This window comes from Adiantum capillus-veneris, chromosome 14 (assembly GCF_014529385.1).
Source record: "Adiantum capillus-veneris isolate H3 chromosome 14, ASM1452938v2, whole genome shotgun sequence".
NCBI lineage: Eukaryota > Viridiplantae > Streptophyta > Polypodiopsida > Polypodiales > Pteridaceae > Adiantum > Adiantum capillus-veneris.
Window position 1 is genome coordinate 155,937,091 of NC_140944.1, and position 22,549 is coordinate 155,959,639.

The 22,549-nt window shown below is 41.3% G+C and overlaps 1 pseudogene; it reads left to right on the forward strand.

The window, feature by feature from the left end:
* LOC147443411 (uncharacterized) overlaps positions 1-16,785 on the forward strand; it is a 39,294-nt pseudogene extending 22,509 nt beyond the window's left edge.
* Positions 16,786-22,549: the final 5,764 nt, after the last annotated feature.

Genomic DNA, 22,549 nt, shown 5'->3' on the forward strand with positions numbered 1-22,549 from the left:
CTAGCTTTAGTTTGCTTTAGTTCCTCAGCTAGAATAGCGTCTTCACGTTCTTTTCTCAACTTCATGCGTGTTTTTCTAGATTTCCATGTGTTTTTCTGACTCCGCGGTCCTTGACTAACCACTTCAGTCGCTAACTTTCCATTCTCAGGTTCTCTAGTGGTTTTCTTAGCTTGAGCTCTAGTAACAACTTGCGTTGGTATCAGAGTTTCATTTTCAGACCCACTGCTGGTAGGAATAGTTTCTAGCATATTCAATGTCGTCTTTTGCACTTTGTTTGGATTCTTTGAACAATCCTCAATGAAGTGAGTAACCCCACACTCAGTGCAATCAGCGTTAATTCTAATGATTTCCGTATGTGGGCAAACATTCATCAAATGGTCACCCCCACACTTGTAACAGGGTCCTAGTGCTGGTCTTGGTCCCATTTGATTCGTCCTTTGTGGATAGGATGGTCTTTGTCCTGTTAACCCTCCATGAGCTATGAACATCAATGTTCTTGCGTCCATATTGTATCTCTCTTCATCAGAAGCACTTCTAACTGTTGGTGTTCCAACATTCCCCATCATGCCCCATGGTTCTGGTTGTTTTGGTTCTTCTGGTGGGTAATACACTGTCGGAGACATGTGTGCACCCGATTCTTCATAATAGGCTTGAACAGGCACTAAGGCTTGTTCTTCCTGATTCTCTAAGGTTGGTGCATATCTAATGCCCACTGGTCTTGCTCCTGGTAAAGGTGGTTGTTGTCCCAATACCGGTTGCGGTCTTTCTATCCCCATAGGTCCTGGTACACTTCCTGTTGGGTATCGAGGTACTGGATGTATCTGAGGTGGTGCTAATTGAGCAGGAGGTGCATATTGGCGCTCCCTTACATACCCTTTGTTGTAATAACACTTCTCTGTTGGATGATTTGTCCATTTTTGTTCAATAGCACACCATTTCAGTGTTTTTGGCAATGGTTTTTGGTATGGTGCCATCCTTTTTAGAGCATCTTCTATCATTTGATCTACATTTGGCATGGTTGTTGTTTGAACATTCTTTTTAGTGGTAGTCTCGCTCGCTACGGAGGAGGAGCTACTGGATGCAAAATCTGTATCCGCTGACACCTCTCCATAAACCGTACAGTTATCCACTAAGTACAATGCCTCTCTCGTTACTTGCTCGAAACTTGTACAAGCTTTCAAGTGCAAGTCCTTCTTGAGAGTGTCGTTCCTCAGTCCCTCAATAAAGAGAACAGATAGTCTGTCATCTTGTGGTCGTTCACGTACTGGACATCTCTCAATGTATTGTTTGAAGCGAAGTGAAGCTTCCTTCACTTTTTCGTGTTCTCTCTGTTTAAAAGCATATATTTGTGAGACCGTATTGTGCTTAATCCCTCGTTTTGAGAATTCCTTAGAAAACTCTCTTAGCAAATGGTCAATGTCATGGAATCCCCCTATGTTCATTGGTTGAAACCATGTCAATGCAGTACCTTCTAGAGTAAGACCAAATCCCTCGTATTGTGTATGGAAATCTGTTATCTGCTCAGCTCTTAAGACTTGCTTAAAGAGTGACACATGTGCATACGGATCTCCTGAACCACCATACTTCTTTGGCATACACTTGGCTACTTGAGATGGTCTCATACGTCTATGATCTGCTACCAATCTCATTGCTCCTGTGTCTCGGCTAAAGCTTTCTCTAGCATCATGGACTTCATGGGTTACCCTTGTCGGTTCCTCTGCCCTGAATCTACTACTGGGAGGTAAATGTGATGGTTCCGCTTCAAACCTTGGACCTGGAGTGGTATAGGTGGGGATTGGAACTGCACTACCTCGATTAGTCTCCATTGACTCTCTGGAATGTAATGATCCCATTGGTCCGAGCTTCGAGTCCCAAGGTTGGCTGAAAGAGTCAGCAACGTGAGTTCTTTGTCCTCCTGTTGTCATTGAGTTTTGCACTCCAGTTGTTGGTGCTGGTCTATGTGCGCTAGAAGTAACATAATACTGATGTAGTGGTCCCCCAAAGTATGTATATCCTTCTAATTCTTTCTTGCCCATTGTTGAGTATTGCCTGCCATACTTATCGTAAGCAGCAATTTTCACTTCTGATCCCTTTGTGTAGGTAAAGACATAGAGTCTTTTTTGGTCTGTCAACTCTCCGGTGTAGGGTTCTTCACATCTATAATAGAGATCTTGCTCCCCATTATTATATTTGTATAGCCCCACATAGATGTTATCAGTGTTGATCCTTGTAGTTTCATTCTCTCTTCTTAACCTCGCATTAGGGAAGTTCATTATTGGTGCTTTCTCCTCGAGTTCTTCATCTATTTTGGCTTTGGTGCCCATCAATCCCCACTTGTCCACAATGTTAGGGTTTAGGACTACCAAGTACATGGTACCCTCGTCATCTAGATATCTATCTCCGCTATAGCTCACAGGCACTAAGTCCTTGAACTCACTAGGTCTCTCTTCTATCTTTACACAGTAGCGGTCCATTCCATCTTTGTAGATCTTGGCACCTTGCTCATTGTCGTACTGGTATTTTATGAACAATAGCTTCATGGTGGCGGAAGGGTTTGATGATCCTGCTGCCATATTTTCTCTGTTGTTCAGGTTCAAGTGTTCCAAGTTTTCGGTGAAAATCTCGTAAGATCTCTCCGAAGAAGTATCAAAGACACTTCCTTCAAAGATCGGCTTTAATGGTTGCACCCAACTTTGGTTTACACTTCCCTTGGTTGATATGACACTTGCTGGTTCCCCTTGTTTTGGTTGATTATTTCGGAGATTCCTGCCCGATCTCAAATTCATCAATTCCCCTAAAGGACTTTAACTTTTCCGTCTCGGCAATTTGTTTTCCTCAAGTTTTTGTGGTCAGAATTGATCCAAACTGATTGATACTTGGTCAATTGTTTAATCTTGTCAGTTGGACAACTTCTGTTTCATCAAGTGAGAATTTTGTCGCAGTTATGCTGAAAAAAACATTATACGCGTATGATGTCTTTTTTCACAGATTTTGACTATTTTGGTTATGCTCACTCTCAGTGGCCCCTTTATGCTCTGTTCACTCACAAAATTCAGTTTGAACTCTGTTTGAGCAAGTTATGGCTAATTTAGGCTTTTCTTGGCAATTTTCCGCTTTTGACTTGTTTTTTGGGTCAATTGTGATCCAAATGGGATGAAACTTGAAATATAACCTCTAGACAGCTATTACAATGGATCTGTGTTAGCAAAGTATCAAAATATGTCCAAAATTAGGTCAAAGACATCATACGCGTATGATGTCTTTTTCATCAATTTGGGTCCAAACTTGATATTTATGCTTCCAACAGTGCCTGTAACAATCTTGTCAGGTCAGATATCAAAAATAAGCAGTGGATGTGCCAAAAAACATTATACGCGTATGATGTCTTTTGTCCCAGATTTTGACTATTTTTTGTTTTAAGCCTTCTCCAATGTTTATAATTGAGTTTCAAGTGTTTTTGTCAGGTTTGAATGTAAAAACAAGATTTGAATCCAAAATTTCCTATTCTTTGCGTTTCTTGGACTCCGACTTGTCTTTTTGGGTTTCTTTGAGTGTTAATGCTCTTGTTTAAGTTGATCTTCGGGTAAAACCCCCCTTCTAAACACTCTGGCAATGTAAATTTTCCATTTTAGTCTCTGTTTAGGTCCTAAGACATCATACGCGTATGATGTCTAAAGTTGCAGATTTCCAGTTTTTCAGCACAGAACTCTTCCAATAGCTCTTTTAAGTGCTCAGCAACAATCAGTTACACAGAAAATTTTCCTGAACTTTGTTTATTGCATATTTTTTCAGTGATCTAACATGCAATCAAACACATCAAGCAAATAGAACACCAATTGATAGCTCTAGATCAGGATCAAATCAGGCCCTACCTAAGCTACTTCTAATCATAAAATGGATTTTTTGCAATTGAAAATATAAAGAGATTTACTACCACACAAGGAGTAGCAAATGCTTTTTATGTCAACAACCACTTAAACACCATCAAAAACAATCTAATCTAAGCTAAACTAAAAATACTGTCAACACGGAAGACCCAGGAATACCCCACTTCCTAGTATCTCTCGAGACCTTCGGAGTCCACCACTCCTAGATCTTTTCTAACTAAAGTATACAAAGTAGTTTGTACGACTCACCTCGTAGGATTAGTCTAAGGTCACCTACTTAGGGCTCTCGTCCCCGGCAGCGGCGCCAAATGTTAAGGCGGTTACGCCGCTAGCGGAAGCTAAATAGCGAGAACTCAACCAACAACAGAATTTGTCAGACGAGGATGGAGCTTGACCCGCAGGCGCATGGAAACAACTAGGTGGGTGTCAAATCACCTACTCGACCTTCTAATGACAATCACTACTAAGGAAATCAAATCTAAGTTCTAGAATACGCAAGTGACTGAAATCCGTACTACGAACGAATGCTATACGAAACAGGATCTAGAATCATTGAATCGATCTCAAACTCAAGGGGAAGTCTAGACACTAGGTAAGAACAACACCCTAAAGACTTGAACTGCAAAATCAACCTATAACCACTCCGTGCGGCAAACGCGTATGAAGGCAGGCCAAAAAATACAGGTGACCGAAACTTGACCCCGATGGTACTAATGTGTAGCTCTACTCGTTGTGGTTCTATAGATATGCTGCACGCTCTATTCCGACACACGAGTTGGAAGAAAACTCACACCGAAGCTCGTAGGAACTTACCACACGTAGAAGCCGATAGCGCGCACTCTTGGTATCTGTGCGTAGCTCTCACCGTTGCTAACACAATGGCGGTGACGCTTCTCCAATGGCGGCCCCGTAGCTCGCGTAGCAAGAAGATAAGACTCTCTCTCTCTCTCTCAGACACAGTCACGGCTCTCAAAAACTCACTTTGATTAATAATTGAATCTCCCTTAGGTTACAAAACTTTGGCTTATATACCTCAGCCTTGGAGGTGAGAACATCTCTAATTATTTACATCAACAGGTGAAATTACTTCGGGATTACAAGCTGGAAACTCAATTGAGTCCCGTTACTTAATGAATGGCTCAAATCAAAATTAGTGTCGGAAAGACATTTATTACAATCAATGGTTACAAAATGATGGGTGTGAGCAAAAATGTGGGTGTGATCCTCTGCTGGCTCAACAGGGAGTTTGGCAAGGAACAAAGCACTGCCGTGATCTTTTCTTCAAGTATGAAAGAAATGTATGTGTTATTTAATTTTGAGATTATAAAAGCTCTAGTAAGCACCATGCCATGCATTTGCACGATGTTTTTTTGGATTTTTTACAAATCTATTACACTCATATGTAGACAAGCACTATATTATCCACCAATAAGAAGGTGACATTTAATGCTCAGAGTAACCCGTATTAGCCTTGGTTGAAATACAGGCACTTCATGTAAGCTTCAGCTTATGGGGGCATGTGTTGGGGTAATCCATTTAGCTTACACTCGATGCGTAACCAACCCCTAAATCCAAGCATGCCAACCATGCACCATTATGTGCATGTATGCATCCCACCTCATAGGTTTCCCTAAGCATATGCTTCTTTATAGTCACATGCTATTCACTATAGCCACAAGACATTTGACCCTTCTCCCACATGTGATGGAAATTGCTTTCTAGCATTGAATGCCACCTTTCACTCTAAGCCTATATAAGGTCATAATGCCTAACTTGTAACTTGCCCTCTTGAATCTTATCAATCTACTTACTTTTGGTATTTTGCACTTGTGTTGCTTACATCAGTTATTAGATTACCATATTAACTTAATGTTCTATTTATGGATGCGATTAATCTTTTTTTGCCTTAATCGAGTCTTACAATTTTAAACCTCCCATCCACAGCAAGATCGCCAAGTTTGGAAACAGTGGCTCTACATGTTTGGCTACCAAAGGACTTCGCACCCTCAAAGTGTCATTACTTGCAAACTGCACAACAACGCCGTAGTGCAAGTCACAACAATGTGGACCTTTGGGTGCATGGTTGCCTCTACCCTAGTGATACAGCCATCAATGTGTATCCAACATTCAATAGCCTTGCTACATTCTTACAATATGTAGGTAGAGGGAAGCAAGGTCTTCTTAAATACTGCAAGCCTATTGTCAATTATTGGAGCTGATAGTGCACAATGGTCTTTGCATCAATGCCAACTTGTTTCCCATACAAGTAGTGGATTTCGCAAAAGGATCATTCATATAGATCATTCATATGTAGGTAGAGGGAAGCAAGGTCTTCTTGGATACTTCAAGCCTATTGTCAATTGTTGGAGCTGATAGTTCACAATGGTCTTTGCATCAATGCCAACTTGTTTCCCATACAAGTAGTGGATTTCGCAAAAGGATCATTCATATAGAGGAGAAAGTGGAAACTCTTAATCTAAAGGTGGAAGAGAAAGATTCTAAGATTGTGAAGCTTGAAGATAAGATCTTGCATCTTAAAAAGACTCCCTTAGGTGCAATGAAACATAAGAAGAGCATCTCATCCATAGAGACTTTAGCCCCCAATGGTGGTGCTCACAAAAGAAGGGTTACAGCTACAAGGTGCATTTCTCTATGCTCCAATCTATGCTTTAAGTTGCTTCTGTGAGTGTTAATGATTTTGTCCCTTCTTGTAGGAATTTTATCCAAGAGCTGTGTGGTGGCCATAGCCAGGAGGATCACATCCATTTCTTGAGTTTGTGCCTCAATAAATCAAATGTTGTAGCCCTTCTATGAGCACCAAATGCAGAATATATAAACAATGTTGTTACAAAGGAGTTGATGCAGAATTTTTCAAATCTTGTGAGCGATGTTGATGTGCGGAAGGCATGTGATGAAGTGGGAATTAGTAATAAGGGCTACATTGCAGTATATGGTTTCCTTAAGGATGCTTTAACACTAGGTTGGTAATGGGACACTTTTATGTCCTGTGAAGTGACCATTTTCCTTGAATTATGTCAAGAGTTTCAAAATGGATTTTGAGGTGCTATCTGTCTAGAAATTTGTCTCATGAGCTGAAAAAAACTTGACATTTTTTTGGAATATCAATTTCATCTTTAACCTTGTCCTTGCACAACATTTCACAACCTAAACTGTGTGAAAAAACGGGTCCTGTTTTTGGCTTTTTTCAACTTTTTGCAACTATACCACTCTAGAATTCATGTTTGTGAGGTCTATAATGCTAGAGAACTATCTTTAGTAGTCCTCAAAATGTCCTGATGCTTCTAGGGAGAAATAAATTTTAAAGTTGTAAGTAATGACCAAATTACAAAAATTGTCAAATCCTGTTTTTTAGCCAATTTTAGCTCTTCTATGATTTTTTTGGTGGCTTTCACAATATCCAAATGCAGTTTTGATTTTCTATGTCGCATATTGTAACATAAAGCTAATATTCCTTGAGTTTTGGGGCACCTAATACCCTATTTTGCATAGTAGACAACGATGGTTGATTTTTTCAATTATAGAAGAAAAGAAACACTCTAGTGTATCAAGTATAGCTTTTTCAATATTGTTAGTTTCTTGTGACAACTACATGCATTTTGTAGGTAGTAACCATATCTAGTCATAAGGATCAAATTTGGCTAGAATAGTTTCTATGGGATTCTACAACTCATAATGTTGAACCCAGTTTTTTCATGTTTGCTGTATTTAGCACTTCATCTTTGTCCCCAAGATTCCCCTTGGGAAGAGATGTATTATTCTTTTGACATGCTCCATGGCTCCTTATGAACCTAAATGACAATAGGGAACTAAGAAAACATACATATATTATTTGTATTGAGCGTGGCTATAGAAACTTTGATGATAGGTTTGCAGAATGGTAAACATTCAACTTTTTTATACCTATTTATTTTGGCAAAACAAAAAATAGTGATTGAGAAGCAATCATATGTTCTGATCACCAACCCATTGAAGTTAACTAGGGAATTTATCTCAAGTCCTACAAAAATCCCTTATCTTATTTTTATGCAACAAAACGTAAGAAATGACTGTTTTGATGAAAATGTACTGGTCCATCAACTTTGGAGGCTTGGTGTGACCAAAAGATGAGAAATTTTACAAGTTTCTTATTTTTTCCATGTGTAGTAGGCCTTGAACTATAACCTCATGAAAGGATTTTACAAAATGAGTGGATCTACTATGGTTTTGGAGGTTTTTTTCAAAACCCTGAAAGGACACTTTTATGTCCTGTTAGGTTACCAACCTAGTGTTAAGGGAAAGAGGAATTATTGAGAATTTTTTTCCTATACTACTTAAGGTCAATCTTGCTAAGAAGTCTTTGAACAAGGATGTGTACTTTTGAATAGGGGGCTATTTTCACATAGAGGAGACAAATCCATCATCCATCTTTACCAAGTCATAAAAAGAAGTAAGGAAATGTACCAAATGCAAACATAGGTGCACACACAGTGGACAAGGGATTTCCTTACTTGATGTCAAATAATATATCTTTTTATTTGAGAAAGCTTCAAATGGCAATGGTAGATTTTTATGGTCTACCACCTAATGGTGAGGCTACGATAATGCACAGTCTCTTTTTGCCAAATTATGGTTTTTCATATGTTGTTTTGGACATTTTGCAATGCTAGGATCAAAGTTGGTGTTTGTGCTCAAGGTAGACGAGTGTCAAATTGTGAAGAAAAAAAGACTAGAAAGGATGAGTATTACTCTCATGAACGAGGCATTATTTCATGCAAAACATATAGCTATCAATGAGGATTGTGTACCATCTTTCAGTGTCCAGTCGGAGAAAGAAATTTGGTGGCTTGTTTCTATTGAGGTTCCCAAGGAGACGCATGAAGTGCTTGCTTGAGATTTGTATTCTTGTCCATTCTGCATTAAGGGCTATAAGGGGAATGCATGCAAAAACACAACAATTGACAAAGCAGAGGAAGATGACAATTCACAAATTACATGTGAGTGGGAGAATTTGGTGCTACGATGTTCTATGTTGGAGGAGCCCAATTGTGCCACAAAAGACAGTGAATGGAACCCTATCATTAACTTCCCTCTCAAAAATGTGCATTTTTACACACTTCATGCTTTTATGTGTATCTTTGATCGTTTATTAAAGCTTCATATTGATTATGCCTTTACAATGAAGCATATGGAGAGGTCGCTTGATCCTATCTCAAAAGTGGAAGGGCTCTTAAATTAAATAGGTTTTTATGGGACCAACACCTCCTTTGTTGCAGAGAAGAACAATGCAAGCGCTCACGAAGTGGCCCAACCAGTGCCCATGAGTTGACTAAGGCAAGGCACTTTTTGAAGAGGGTTTTGCCCAAGGCAATGATAGCAATGTAGGTGTTGTGCTTAGCCGACAGCAAGTTTGGGTTGTATTTGACAAGATGATGAAGATACTATGTCTTGCAAGCACAGCCAATGAGAAGCAACAACAATTCCAAATTTTGGCGGTGGAGTTCACAAAGGAGGTCTTCACAACATTGGTTGAAACAAAAATTACATACTATATGGTGAGTGCTTGTTATTCCACCTCGGTATGTTCTATGCTTTAGTTTTGATCATCAATGTGTTGTGGCTTTATGAACAGCATATCCTCTATATGCACATGGTGCATACATTATGAACATGTATGGTTCATTGGATATTTGGAGCAGGAAAGGTATGGATAAGTCGCACTATCGTGCCATAGGTGTCTACTTCAAGAATACAAGACATGGAGGGGGTTCAATGTGCTCATTCTATCTTCAAGAAATGTTCAAGTGGTTTTACCGTACCACTTTTGGACACAAACTATCAATTGAACGTGCACGGTCATCACGCTTGGCAAAAAAAGCCCGTCGACTAGCCCATGCTTTTTCCTTAGAGTGCTGGAGATTCTCACAAGGTCCAGCATGGCATGCAGTGTGGCAAGCATCAAGGACTAGGGTGGGAAAAGTATGGGCGAGGAGGCAGTAGATGTACTTGGAATCTCATGATAATGGAAAAGCCATTGGAAAAACACACTTGATGCACTTGTAATTCCCATAATTTGATTATTACAGCATAGATTTTTGTGTCACAAGCCTCTTGTTTTTTGGATCAAGTGTTTTCATTGTTTGATTGTTTACAAAATTATTCAAGTAGACGTCTAGCTCTGTGTGTTTAAGTACTCTCTACTTTGTTGTTGTTTTGTACTTCAAAAGATTATTTTCTCATCCTTTTAGTGGATCTTTTCCACTGTGTGAACCCATCTTTATATGGCTCCCCTATATAAATATGGAAAAACCCCCCATCACAAACACAAAACACTCCCTCCCTCACTGAAAATCACAAGCTCTAAGGATGTACCCAAACACACTTTCTAGATGGCAAGGATAAACAAACTGCAAAGAAGAGTCCAAAGACCAATGAGGTGTGCAGGAGGCAAAAGGTGCATGCTAATCGGCAACCAAAAGACCTACTCGACCTTAAACGCACAGAGACAGACACGTCCGATGAGCATTCTCCATGGAAAGGGGAGGAGATCCTAGTGAATCAAAGGGTGGGCGGGAAGATGCTACCAGGAGAGATGGATGCGAGACCATCCAGACCAGGCCACTAAAAGGTGGACGAAAAGTCACTTCCCAAGGGGATGGGTGCCATGCCTTTGGATCCACCCATCACTGATGAGCACAGCGGCGATGATGAAGATTATAATCCTTATGAAGATGTCCCCCGAGCCACCTCAAGTGCCACCGCAAGTCAAAATTCTACAAGAAGCTGCAAATACCACATCCACAAGGAGCTCAGAGTCCGCCACAGCAACTACCTCAAAGATCACGACTCTATTGTAAAGCATTCATTGTAATCCAACACTACCAGAAGATCAGAGACCTGCTTATAAGGAAGGCACCATTTGCACGGACGTGTAGAGGGGTGCTCCAAAGCTACATCACAAAGCTTTGGATGTCTATAGTTGCCCTAGAATCAATTTAGGAGGCTACAAAGGCTTATTTGGTTGCTCTCTTTGAGGACACATTCCTATGTGTTGTCTATGCTAAGCGTGTAACAATCATGGTCAAGGACATGCAACTAGCATGTCTCCTTAGGCATGAGTGATATTTTTTGATGCCAAACCTTTTTGTAACTAACCCTTGTACTAGAATCAAGTTTGCTTTGGAACTCAATGTATTTGCACTTTACAATAAATATAATCACGTTAATGAATCTCGGATCTCTCTCAGCCACTGATGCATCCGAGAGCCCAAAAAACGCTATGATTTGTCACTTTTATAATGCCAATGCAAGAGTTAAAGCAAGCTTGACATGTATCTGGATGGAAGCTTCAAGTGTTGAGTTCATTGGATCAGTCTGTAATATGTTTCAAAGCTCAAAGTTGATCGTTCTATAGGAAAATCTCCAGCTAGTAAAACAGACATGCATGGATATTGAGCAAGTGTCGAAGCATGCTTATGTCTCACCTTCATATAATCTTTTGAGGGTAGGATCCTAGGGGCTTCTCTATTGTGGGCCGAATCCTCCTTCTTTGATATCAGAAGTTTTACATCAGTGGGGTCTGCTCGTGGCATGGAGAATTATCATAATGGCGTTGGCTCACCATTGATGGCTGAGGCAAAGGTTCAAACCAAAGCCAGTATTGTTCACACACCAGAGGAGAAGATCATATGCAAGTTGCAAAAGCTTTATGGGAAGGGGGTAGAAAGTTTTTAATATATAAAAAAAGTGTTTATTCAAGTTACCAACTTACAGGCTAGCCATATTGGAGGCACGTGAAGGGAGGGGTGCGCCAGAGAAGAGAAAGGGAGGGAGATCGAGGGCAGCATGGGCCATTCTGAGAAGGCCCTTGAATCCACAAGCTCAAGGAGAAGGCATCCAACAAAAAAAAGAGAGAGAAGGGAGAGCTGCAGGTAAGTCCATGAAGGGGTAGCCAACACAGAGAGGCTCTCAAGGGGACGTTGCAGATGAGAGCTTGTTATGGGCATGAAGCAAGAGCTATGCTCAAGGACTGCATGGAGGGTGTTCAGAGTAGAAGCACAGAGAGAGAGAGAGAGAGAGAGAGAGAGAGAGAGAGAGAGAGAGAGAGAGAGAGAGAGAGAGAGAGAGAGGGAGGTGAGTGTTGCAAGCTTGGAGTGGTCAAAATAGCTGGGAGGCAAGGCGGATCTCGATCCTCTTGAGAGTGAAGCAACTTATAGGGCAACCTACTGCAGTGTCCAAAGAAGCTTGAATATCGATGCATGAAGGAGATCAGGTGGAGACTTGGGTGGCAGATCAGGAGAAGAGAGAATAGTACTAAGGCAAGAAAAGGGGATAACGAGCGTTGATGTGTCGAAGCCGTGGAAGAGCAGCACGAGGTGGAGTTCAAGGAGAGCAGCTCATACAAATATCATAGCACTTGGGCTGGCTAGAGGGTGGTGTTTCACCCACAATAAGAGGAGTTGTCTATCACCGCTAGCATTGCCACAGAAAAACAAAGGAAAAAGGAGAGAGAAAAATAACCGCGGCTATGGATGCGGTAGTGGTTTCTCAGCAATAAGCACAGTAATAGTTGCGGCAATATACCCGCTACTATTATCACGATAGTTGTCGCTTCTATTACCGTGCTTATTGCCACTACTACATGCCCATTCAAAAATAAAGGTGCTCATTTGGGCCACCCAAAACTGGGTGGCCCAAATGAGCACCTTTATTTTTGACCTGCATAAACAATGAAACATCAATTGTTTTTTTGGAAGAGTATAAAAAAACCAAATTGAAATTGAATTTACGTTACCTTGACAATTTAATATGCAGAAGATCAACTATTTAAAAAAGTTACAATAAAAAGTAAATAGTTGTATATACATTGTGTCACATTGGGACTTTACAAAATTTTGGACAAAATATTATTCTATCTAATCCTCCTCTATCTCGGCGTCGTCCACAGGCACGTATGTTTGATCACCTTGACTCTACATAAACCCAAACCAAATTAGACAATTATCAAAATCTCAAAATAGTTTATACAAACTTACTTGTTTAAACTTACCGCTTGTAGTGATCCAACCGCTGCGTTGAACTACTCATGAGAGATGTGGTTGTTTTCGAACACCATCGCCAAGTATCAAATTCTGTATGTCGCTCCTGATACTTGACCATCAATAACAATAACAATAACAAATCATCAACTACAATCTTAATAATCACCAATCAACGTTATAATTTAATCTATCTTACATATTTGTCCTTCCAAGCTCCCTTGCCTCGTGAGCCATAGTGCATGGGAGTTTGTCTGGCGTGAACTTCGCGTTGTTGTCTGTATGATGAGCCCATTGCAGCTTGATCGCTCTTTTCTTGAATTGCCCACGGGCCACTCCACGTCTGCCATGTTGCCACTGTAGTAGCTCTTGTCTGGGTCTCTGACCTAGTTGGCTGCTGCGTGTCGCACACTGGACTACTTGTTTTTCAAAAATGTCTTTATGTAGCCCTCCAACCATTGTTGTGAAAAATGCTGATCGGGGGCATTTAGAAATCTAGCTAACAGTGTGTCCTCAATGTACCGTGCATGATCGGGCAGTTGGTCTCTAAACTTTATAAAACAATTCTTATACGTTGAATGTATAGGAATTTGTAGATGGCATCGAAATGCCCTGCCTTGTGCTATGCCTAAGTCTGCTTCCCCGCCATATTTAACCCTGTAGTAGCACCCATGCGTGTCTAGCAAAGGTGCATCAAATATCTTGTCTATGTCAGGGACTGCACACTTTGAAAGTGGGGACTCCATTCCCCTGCCACTACCAAAACATGCAAAACCACAAGATCCGCCGCCGCTTCGTCTCTCACGGCGCTCGTTGTCCTGAGACGAGCCTCGATGCACGCTGCTAGAGGAAGTTTGTTGACGATGTTTTGGAAAAGCAAGAGTGGAATGGAGTGGCATAGGACCCTGTGATGCGATGGGAGTGGGACCCTGAGATAGAAGGGGAGTAGAAACTTGCGATGGAAGGGGAGTAGGACGATAATAAGGGGTTGTAGACTGAGGTGCCGTCGGTGCGAGGCTCTGTAGGTAAGGAGTCCCTCCCTGACTCCCCCATGGTGTAGTCTGCAGAGAAATACCATATCTTGCAAGCTGCAGAGTGTACAGACCAAACAAATTCTCTGTCTCTCGGAAGTACCGATCTCATAAAAAGAGAGCCCGTTGTAGGTCTGGATCTACGACTGATGGAGGAACCTGAGAAGGGTAGCTGTAGGCCCGGCCATGCCTGCAAATAACAAAAATAAACCTATGACACTCATGGTTTAGGGTTAACTAGCCAGAAACGTTCTTTATTTCTTTTCTTGTTCTCACTGACTTAAGACTTGAGTCCACTAGAGGCAATGTCCACCCCGGGTGGGAGCCCACCTAGGATGTGAATCAACCAAAAGAAGAGCCAGTTGGCTGCTCCTTACCAGGTTGTCCCTCGTCTGACATCTACAATAACAAAGAGCAATATAAAGATTAAGCTTTTGCTCCTACTCGCTCATCTATAAATACGTACACAAGTATATTAGCACACAAACACGTAGATACATATACATACTAGTAGCTTAAGTAGAGGCTAGTAGTGCCAAAGGTCAAGTGGCACCTCTTTAGATATCATCACAGTCTCAATCGTGGTAAAACCAAAGGTACATTGCGGTAATCCATGCAGGAGTGGATCAATGACCGCAATGCCACGATTAAAAAGGGACTATTCCCAAGAGGAAGTGTCTAACCTTCGGGTGCTATGCTCCCGTACTTAGTGCATGCACAAACAAATATATATGTACACACAAATATATATACATATATGTAATGTAGCCATCGTTTTGAGTAGAGATAAAGAGATAACCCTAAACCCTAAAGAGTTTCTCTCCCTTTCCTCTTTCTCTCTCTCTATCTCTCTCCCTCTCTTTCCCTCTTCTCTCTCTCTCTCTCCATATATATATATATATATATATATATTCCTCTTTCTCTTTCTCTCTCTCTCTCTCTCTCTCTCTCTCTCTCTCTCTCTCTCTCTCTCTCTCTCTCTCTCTCTCTCTCTCTCTCTCTAAATGTAGCCCATGGGACCACATTATTGGCAAGAAGGACTCTTTGGGTGCAAGGGAGGATTTGAGGCTTTTAAAACATCCCCCCACCACTGCTACTCCACGTCGTGTCCAAAATGGAAATATTGTGCTTCCTAAAGCACCATGGATGCTAGAAAAATAAGAACTAGACAAGGTGAAGGGTTCCATTGCCTCTATTCGCACACCAACAGGATACATGAGGTCGCTAAAGGGATCTTTCACAAAAGCGAAGATGGTGGAAACGTTCAATTGTATGGGTTGCAGTCCCATGATTGGCACAAGATGCTTCAAGTAATCTTCATACTCCCTATTATATCTATAGTTTGGGTGTATGACTTTCACTCACTTTCCCTTCCTCGGATTTACATTGTAGTTCATTATGTCCGTGAGTATGTGTATATGTCAGGATAAGAAAGTCAGGGATGCTATTTTCAAACTAGAAGAGCTAGTAAGGTACACCACAGGACTCCACTCAACTACACCTTTTTTATGTACACAATAATTCAACTAGCACTTAGTGTATCCTTGTATGTTTTCTTGCAGATTTGTGAGCTCCAAGGAAATCAAAATAGATGCTATCTCTGTTGCTCAAACACTTGCAATAGAAACTCTGTGTGCCATTGAAGATGCATTTCCTTGATCGGTCCTTCTTAGTCAAATTCACCTCTTGGTTCACGTGATGGAGGAGATCGCTATATGTGGAGTAGTGCACGCACGATGGATGTTCTTCTTAGAGAGGCTTTTAAAGACTCTCAAAGATTTTGTGCGGCTACGGTCTCAACCAAAGGCATGTATGGCTGAAGGGTGGATCTTTCAAGAGGCATTTTTTTACATATTAGAGTATTTTCCAAAAGTTGATCCTTTAATGCCCCCTCGCATGTGGTCAGACCAGGAAGATGCAAGGATGACTTCGTACTTGCCAAGTGGAAAGGGGAAACTACTTAACATGGATATGAATGATCTATCCCGAGTGGTCAATAACTTTTGTATTCTCAATGCAAAGATTATGACCAAGTGGGTGGACTTGTGGACAGTGTCAAAGGCAAGGCGTCTGCAAGAGAGAGAAGCATGGAAACAAGCACATGGAGGAAGGAGGGCACCCCCAGTGCCTAGACACCTTGCATGTTTCCCATATCTCATTATTGCAGAGTAGATTAATGAGAGAATGACCGAGGAAAAAGCGCGCAAAGAAGACATCACCAGCAAAGAATGGGAGTATGCACGAGGCTACGCACCAAAGGTAGAGTACTCATATACCTAAACCATGTTGTAAATTTTTTTTTGAAATTATCTTTAGTATGTATTTGATAATAGATATTTTTCTATTTTGTAGTGTCTTTCCTTTAACTCTATTTGGTCAAAGGGTCGTCACTTTTGTACGTGCCACATTGACAAGCGTAGAACCACCATGGATTGTGCCATCATGGGCAACTTTGACACAGACAGTGATGAAGCGAGGTACTATGGAACTATTGAAAGTATACTAAATGTTAATTTAAGAACCTTTCATACCTTCATCTTCGAGTACAAGTGGTTTGCCAATGTGTCTAGACGACATGAGAATGGCCTCTACATAGTGGACTCTAGTGTGCATCACACAGGGAGGTATGACAATTTAGTTTTACCGCACAATTGTGAGCAGGTGAGTGACATGTACTTTTTTTATTCTTATTTTCTTGTAGCATTAATTATACCAATGTTACTCACTTTGAGCTTCTCTTTTATAGATCATCTATATCCCAGCAATCCACCAACCAAAACTTTGGTTTGTAATTCCTGTAACACCTTGGGGGAGAACCATTATTTCCACTAATGAAGTGGAGACCATCTTCGACCCTCTTCCACCTTCGACTTTGGATGAGGTGGAAACAGAGGAGAGGGAGGTCAATGAATCAAGTCTGGCGGCAACAAGTCTTAGTGAGGATGATTGTCATGATGATGAAGATGATGAGATGGAGGATGACGAACTCGAAGATGATGAAGCCAATGCATCAACAAACGACAATTCCGTTTCTCTCTTTAATGATTTAGGAGCCATGGGCTTAGAATTGGATGATGCCTCATGTAAAGATCTTTTGGAAGATGGTTCATAAACATTTTGCAGTTATGAAGTTTTTTGGTCGTGTAATCCATTCATCTCTCTCTCCCCTCTTCCTCTCTCTAGATTTGGGAACATGATCAATTATGTTAATCAATTGACAATGATTATTTTAGTTGTAACCAAGTGTAATCTTATTATCCACCCCCTCCTCCTCCTCTCTCTCTCTCTCTCTCTCTCTCTCTCTCTCTCTCTCTCTCTCTCTCTCTCTCTCTCTCTCTCTCTCTCTCTCTCTCTCTCGCTCTTCTTTTTTAAATTTGAAAATTTTATACAATATTCTTTAATTTTTATTGAGAGGAGGAAAACACCAAAATTTGAAGGGGGGGGCGGGGGGGGGGGGGATGTTTAAGCCAGAATTGAAAGTTTAGGCGCTAAAATTGTAGTCAAAAATATATGCAGTAATAAACGCGGTAATAAATGCGAAAACAATTGCAACAATATTTTAAACACAAAAGTAAACCCCCCGCCGTCCTCTCTCTTCTTTCTCTATCTGAGTTTGCACCTTCTCTCTACAAAACGCGATAAAACAACAGGGTAAATACTTGGAGATTTTCATAGTGACCCTTGATAACCTTGGCTTATTCCAAGACAGAGGGTGTACATGAGACTGTGGCAGATGCTCTACGGAGCCTTGCTTTCAATTCGTGCAATGTCTGGTGTATAGCTAGAGAGTGTTCGTATTCAAAGGAGCCTCTATAGTAGGTAAATAAAGGGCATCATATTAGCTTTGGAGGTTTTTTTCAATATTGAAGGCTTCTTCTAGTGCTGCATGAGACAATCCTGCCATATTATGAGAAGGTCACTCTGATTTCTTATTGTATGTGTGAATAAGTTCCTTTTGGTGATGATCTTTTTAAAAGGAGGCCTTTGAGGTGATTTGGTTGAGGATTGAACAAGGCCAAGGTTGATGATATGAGCATGTGAGTGTATTGAGAGAGAGAGAGAGAGAGAGAGAGACCCATCCTTGTGTGTGCCCGAAAGGGTTTTTTTTCTAAAGATCCTGTCAAGGTGCACTTTTGGGCTACAAGAAAAAGAGTGTGAGGATTGGATCCGGATGTGCTTTCCCGAACCTCATCAACCTCTCTTATTGTCTCTCTATGTGATCTTTAAACAGGAATTTTTTGTTTGTCTAATTTAGCTCATTTTATTGGCATGCTAGAGGGCACATCTCTCAATGAAGTTAAGTGGTTGTTTCTCTATATTTCTTTTTGTTAAATGGTTGAAGGTAAGATGCTAATTAGTTCTCCAATAGGTATTCCACGTGGCTTGCACATGCTAGATCATGGAAAATTAGGCTCAAAAAGCCTTGTCCACAAGGGCGCGAGAAAGTTCCAGACACAAGTCATGCAGGGCATTTTCTGGTGCCCTTGTGGACAGGGCTTTTTATGCCTAATTTTCCATGATCTAGCATGTGCAAGCCACTTGGAATACCAAATGGATATTTTCATGCCAATCGCAGGACAACGTTTTACTAATATACAAAATTAACATTCAAACAATTAATACATATCAGTAAAGATGAAGTTTTTACAAATTTCATCCAGTAACATGGTTATTGAACATGATCAAAATAGTAACCCAAAGTTGCAATAGATCATGGACAAGAAGAAGTTGAAATGATTTTCATATAAAAAGGTTGAACAAATAGGTTCAACTATCTTTTGACAGGAGACGCTTTGCGATCTCTCTACTACGACGTTCTTCAGCATTGGGTAGGATGGATGTAAGTATAGAGGCACCTATGTCTTGGGCACTATCAACCCCCAAGGCTTGACTAAGTGCTATGCATGCCATGACCTTGTGGTGAAAACCCATGCCAAAAGTGACAATTGCAAGGGATTTTTTAACCAAGATAAATACATGGGTTGTTTGAGGGATGGTGGCTAAGCATAGGAGTTTGCTAGTAGCCTTAAGCACCCACAAAACAAAATGGTCATTGGGGAATAAATCCTTGTGTATGATGTACACATCCTACATTGGTAGTTTGCTGATGCAGTGCGCAAGGGTTGCTTTAGGCCCAAACACCATGCGCTCCCCCCCCCCCCCCCCCCCCCCCCCCCCCTTCCGGCTAGCCCACAGGTCCATGTCCAAAACATCCTACAAAAATGGAATTAACTAAATGCAAAGAAGAAAGGTAGAATTTTTCAACGTACAAAATGCTTAGAATTACCTCTAGTTGGTTATCCTCATCATCCATAGTTCCTATGGCTTCAAAGTTGATAGAGGATTTTTTCTCATCAAGTTTGTGAGGCTTAGGCGAACTAGGTGAGCCATGGTGGATAGGAGTTTGGTTTGCAGCAGTCCTAGCCTTTGTTGCAATAAACTCCTCATTCATGACATGACTCTGCTCTGCATTGAGAATTTCCAGTGTCACTAGCATAATTGTGTCAGCAAAGAGTCCCCCAATAGAAGCAACTTGTCATCTATAGGTTCTGGTGTAGGATCAGAAGAGAACTCCATCTTGGTGCATATGAGGCTTAGGCACTCATCTAGCCGGATGCCAAAAGCCTTTTCCAGATCATGCAAGAATAAACACTCTTCATCTTCAATATTGTGTTGTTGAGGTGATTGATCTCCACCTTGTGTATTGCTACAAGGTCATGGTTGTCGAGGTCAGGCACCTCGGAGGTGCCGGAAATCTGCTCTCTCACTGCAATTTCCCCTTCCAAGCCGTGGGGAAATTTGGCGGCTTGAAGTCTTTGCTCACTATAGACATTTATAGGAACGGTCTTGGGATCTTTACGATACGAAAACACCCCACCCACTGCCAGATGCGAGATCTCCCTCTCCTCCAAGGAGGGCTCCTCATTGACAAGGAAGTAGAGAGTCGCAATGTTGGACAAGAAATATTTCCCGCTTTTGCGCTTCTTGAAGGAGTCTACAACTTCCTTTATGACTTGGCGAAAGTGGTGCACCTCTTTTGCAATAGCCTCAAAGCGGGCTAGTCTCTTTGAAAATGCAGTGTCCCTCTTGTTGTTGTAGAGAAGTAGGTCACATGGCAACCACAGCATGGTGTTGTCCTCAAAATTCAATGCATACTTGAGTATATGCACATGCATTTACTCTATGGTGTCTTGAAAAGTAGTGGAGTTGCATGGCTTTCTCTAAATCCATTGTGCGAGTGTGAAGAAGCCGTTAAGATCATTGCGTCCAACATATTTGGTGTCCTCTAGGAAAAGAAGGAACCATAAAAGGGTGTGTGTGGCTCTTCTGATGATGCTGTCGAGTGGGAGGAGGATATGCTAGCATGTGTTGCCATGGCTCTCTCTCTCTCTCTCTCTCTCTCTCTCTCTCTCTCTCTCTCTCTCTCTCTCTCTCTCTCTCTCTCTCTCTCTCTCTCTCTCTCTCTCTGTGTGTGTGTGTGTGTGTGTGTGTGTGTGTGTGTGTGTGTGTGTTGATATTGAAGATGGACAAAATAAAAATCTCCCTCCCCTTTATATACCCCCCCCCCCCCCCCCGACGCGTAATATCATTTAACGAGTGCAATGAGTGTCAAAAAGCAAGCAAGGGATAAAAAACGAGCAAGAATAAAAATGGATAGAGCATACTGACCACATAAAAATATTTTTTTGAAAAAAAAAACTTTCTTGTGTGCCTCGTCTAAGGAGCAACTTGTATGTATCATATAGTGGTTGTTTTGTTTTGATTATCTAATCTAGTGCATCCCATGAACTTATCAAGGATTTTAGGATCGTGTTTGTCTTAATGAATGGATTTTATCCCTTCTGAGAAGATCTATGAGATCTAATTCAAGATTGTGTTTGTCTTAATAATGGGCTGTGTCCCTAATGAGAAGCTCTGTGAGATCCAACAAAAAATGAAAATCTCTTACTTGTATGCAATGCTAGATATTTAATAACAAATATACACAATAATGCCTCACAGAATATTTAGCAACATGGAGCACTAGCTATGATGACACCCATGACAATTGCACAATCTCCAACTTTTAGTTGTGCATAACCTAAGGAGATCTTACATTGAAAAAAATAATAAGGAAACACTCCTAATGTTGTATGTTGATGACATGTTGATTGCAAGTGCTAACATGCAGGACATCAAAGACCTAAAAGAGGAGCTGTCCAAATCTTTTTCAATGAAAGATTTAGGTGTTGCAAAGAGGATACTTATGAAAATATCAAGGGACAGGACGAAGAAGACAATAAAGCTATCTCAAGAAGATTACATCAAGAAGGTACTAGAAAGGTTTGCAATGCAAAATGCAAAACCAGTTTCTACACCTTTGGCTGGTCATTTTAAACTAACGAAGGATATGTGTCCAAAGACACAAGAGGAGATAGCCTATATGTCTAAAGTTCCATATGCTGCAGTGGTAGGGTTCTCTAATGTATGCTATGGTCTGGACAAGGCCAGACATTGCACATGCAGTGGGAGTTGTGAGTAGGTTCATGGACAACCCAGGTAAAGAGCATTGGCAAGCTGTGAAGTGGATACTTAGGTATCTAAAAGGGACAACAACAAATGCTTTGTATTTTAGAGGAACTGATATTTTTCTAGAAGGGTATGCTGATGCAGATATGGCAGGTGACAAAGATACTCGAAGGAGCACTACTGGCTATGTGTTCACAGTTGGAGGCACAGCAGTAAGCTGGGCTTCAAAGCTGCAAAAAGTGGTTTCACTTTCTACCACGGAAGCAAAGTATGTAGCAATGACGGAGGCAAGCAAAGAAATTCTGTGGCTTCACAGATTCTTAGAAGAGCTTGGATTCAAACAAGACAATTGTGTCTTGTACAGTGATAGCCAAAGCGCTATCCATCTTGCGAAGAACTCAGCCTTTCATTCAAGGACAAAGCACATTGAGGTGAGATATCACTTCATACGCACTCTTTTGGAAGAGGGACAACTAAAGCTAGGAAAGGTGCATACAAGTGAAAATCCTGCAGACATGTTTACAAAGGTGGTCAACAAGGAGAAGTTGAGCTTTTACTCATCTTCAATCGGCATTCAAGGATAAGAAGCCAGAATGGAAAGCAGTCACAGGTTTGGTTTGGAGATCAATCTCCAAGTGGGAGATTGTTAAGTATGGAGCCTGATTTACCCTTGTAATTTTCTGTGGTAAAAGCGCACATTTGTAAGGCCCCCATTATAAGGAGAAGCCATCGTGCATGAAGGAAAATCACTCACCGGAAACCAAAATTTTCACGGACAAGAATCAGGAGCAACTTTAAAGGCCTCAAGGGCGGAGGCCCCTGAGACTTTTTTTTTCGCCGAAATTTTCTTTTTCGCTGGAATATTATGGCCGGACGGCGACCGAAAAGTGGTCGGAAAACAACCGGTTGGTTGGCCGGTGGTCGGTAGTCAATGGCCGATGGCCGGTGGTCGGAAGTCAATGGCCGGTGGCCAGTGGTCGGAATTCAATGGCCGGTGGCCGGTGGCCGAATTCGATGGCTGGTGGCCGAATTCAAAAGCGGACTTGTCTTCTCAAGGGCAGCCACACATGGGCGGATTGGAGGGTCC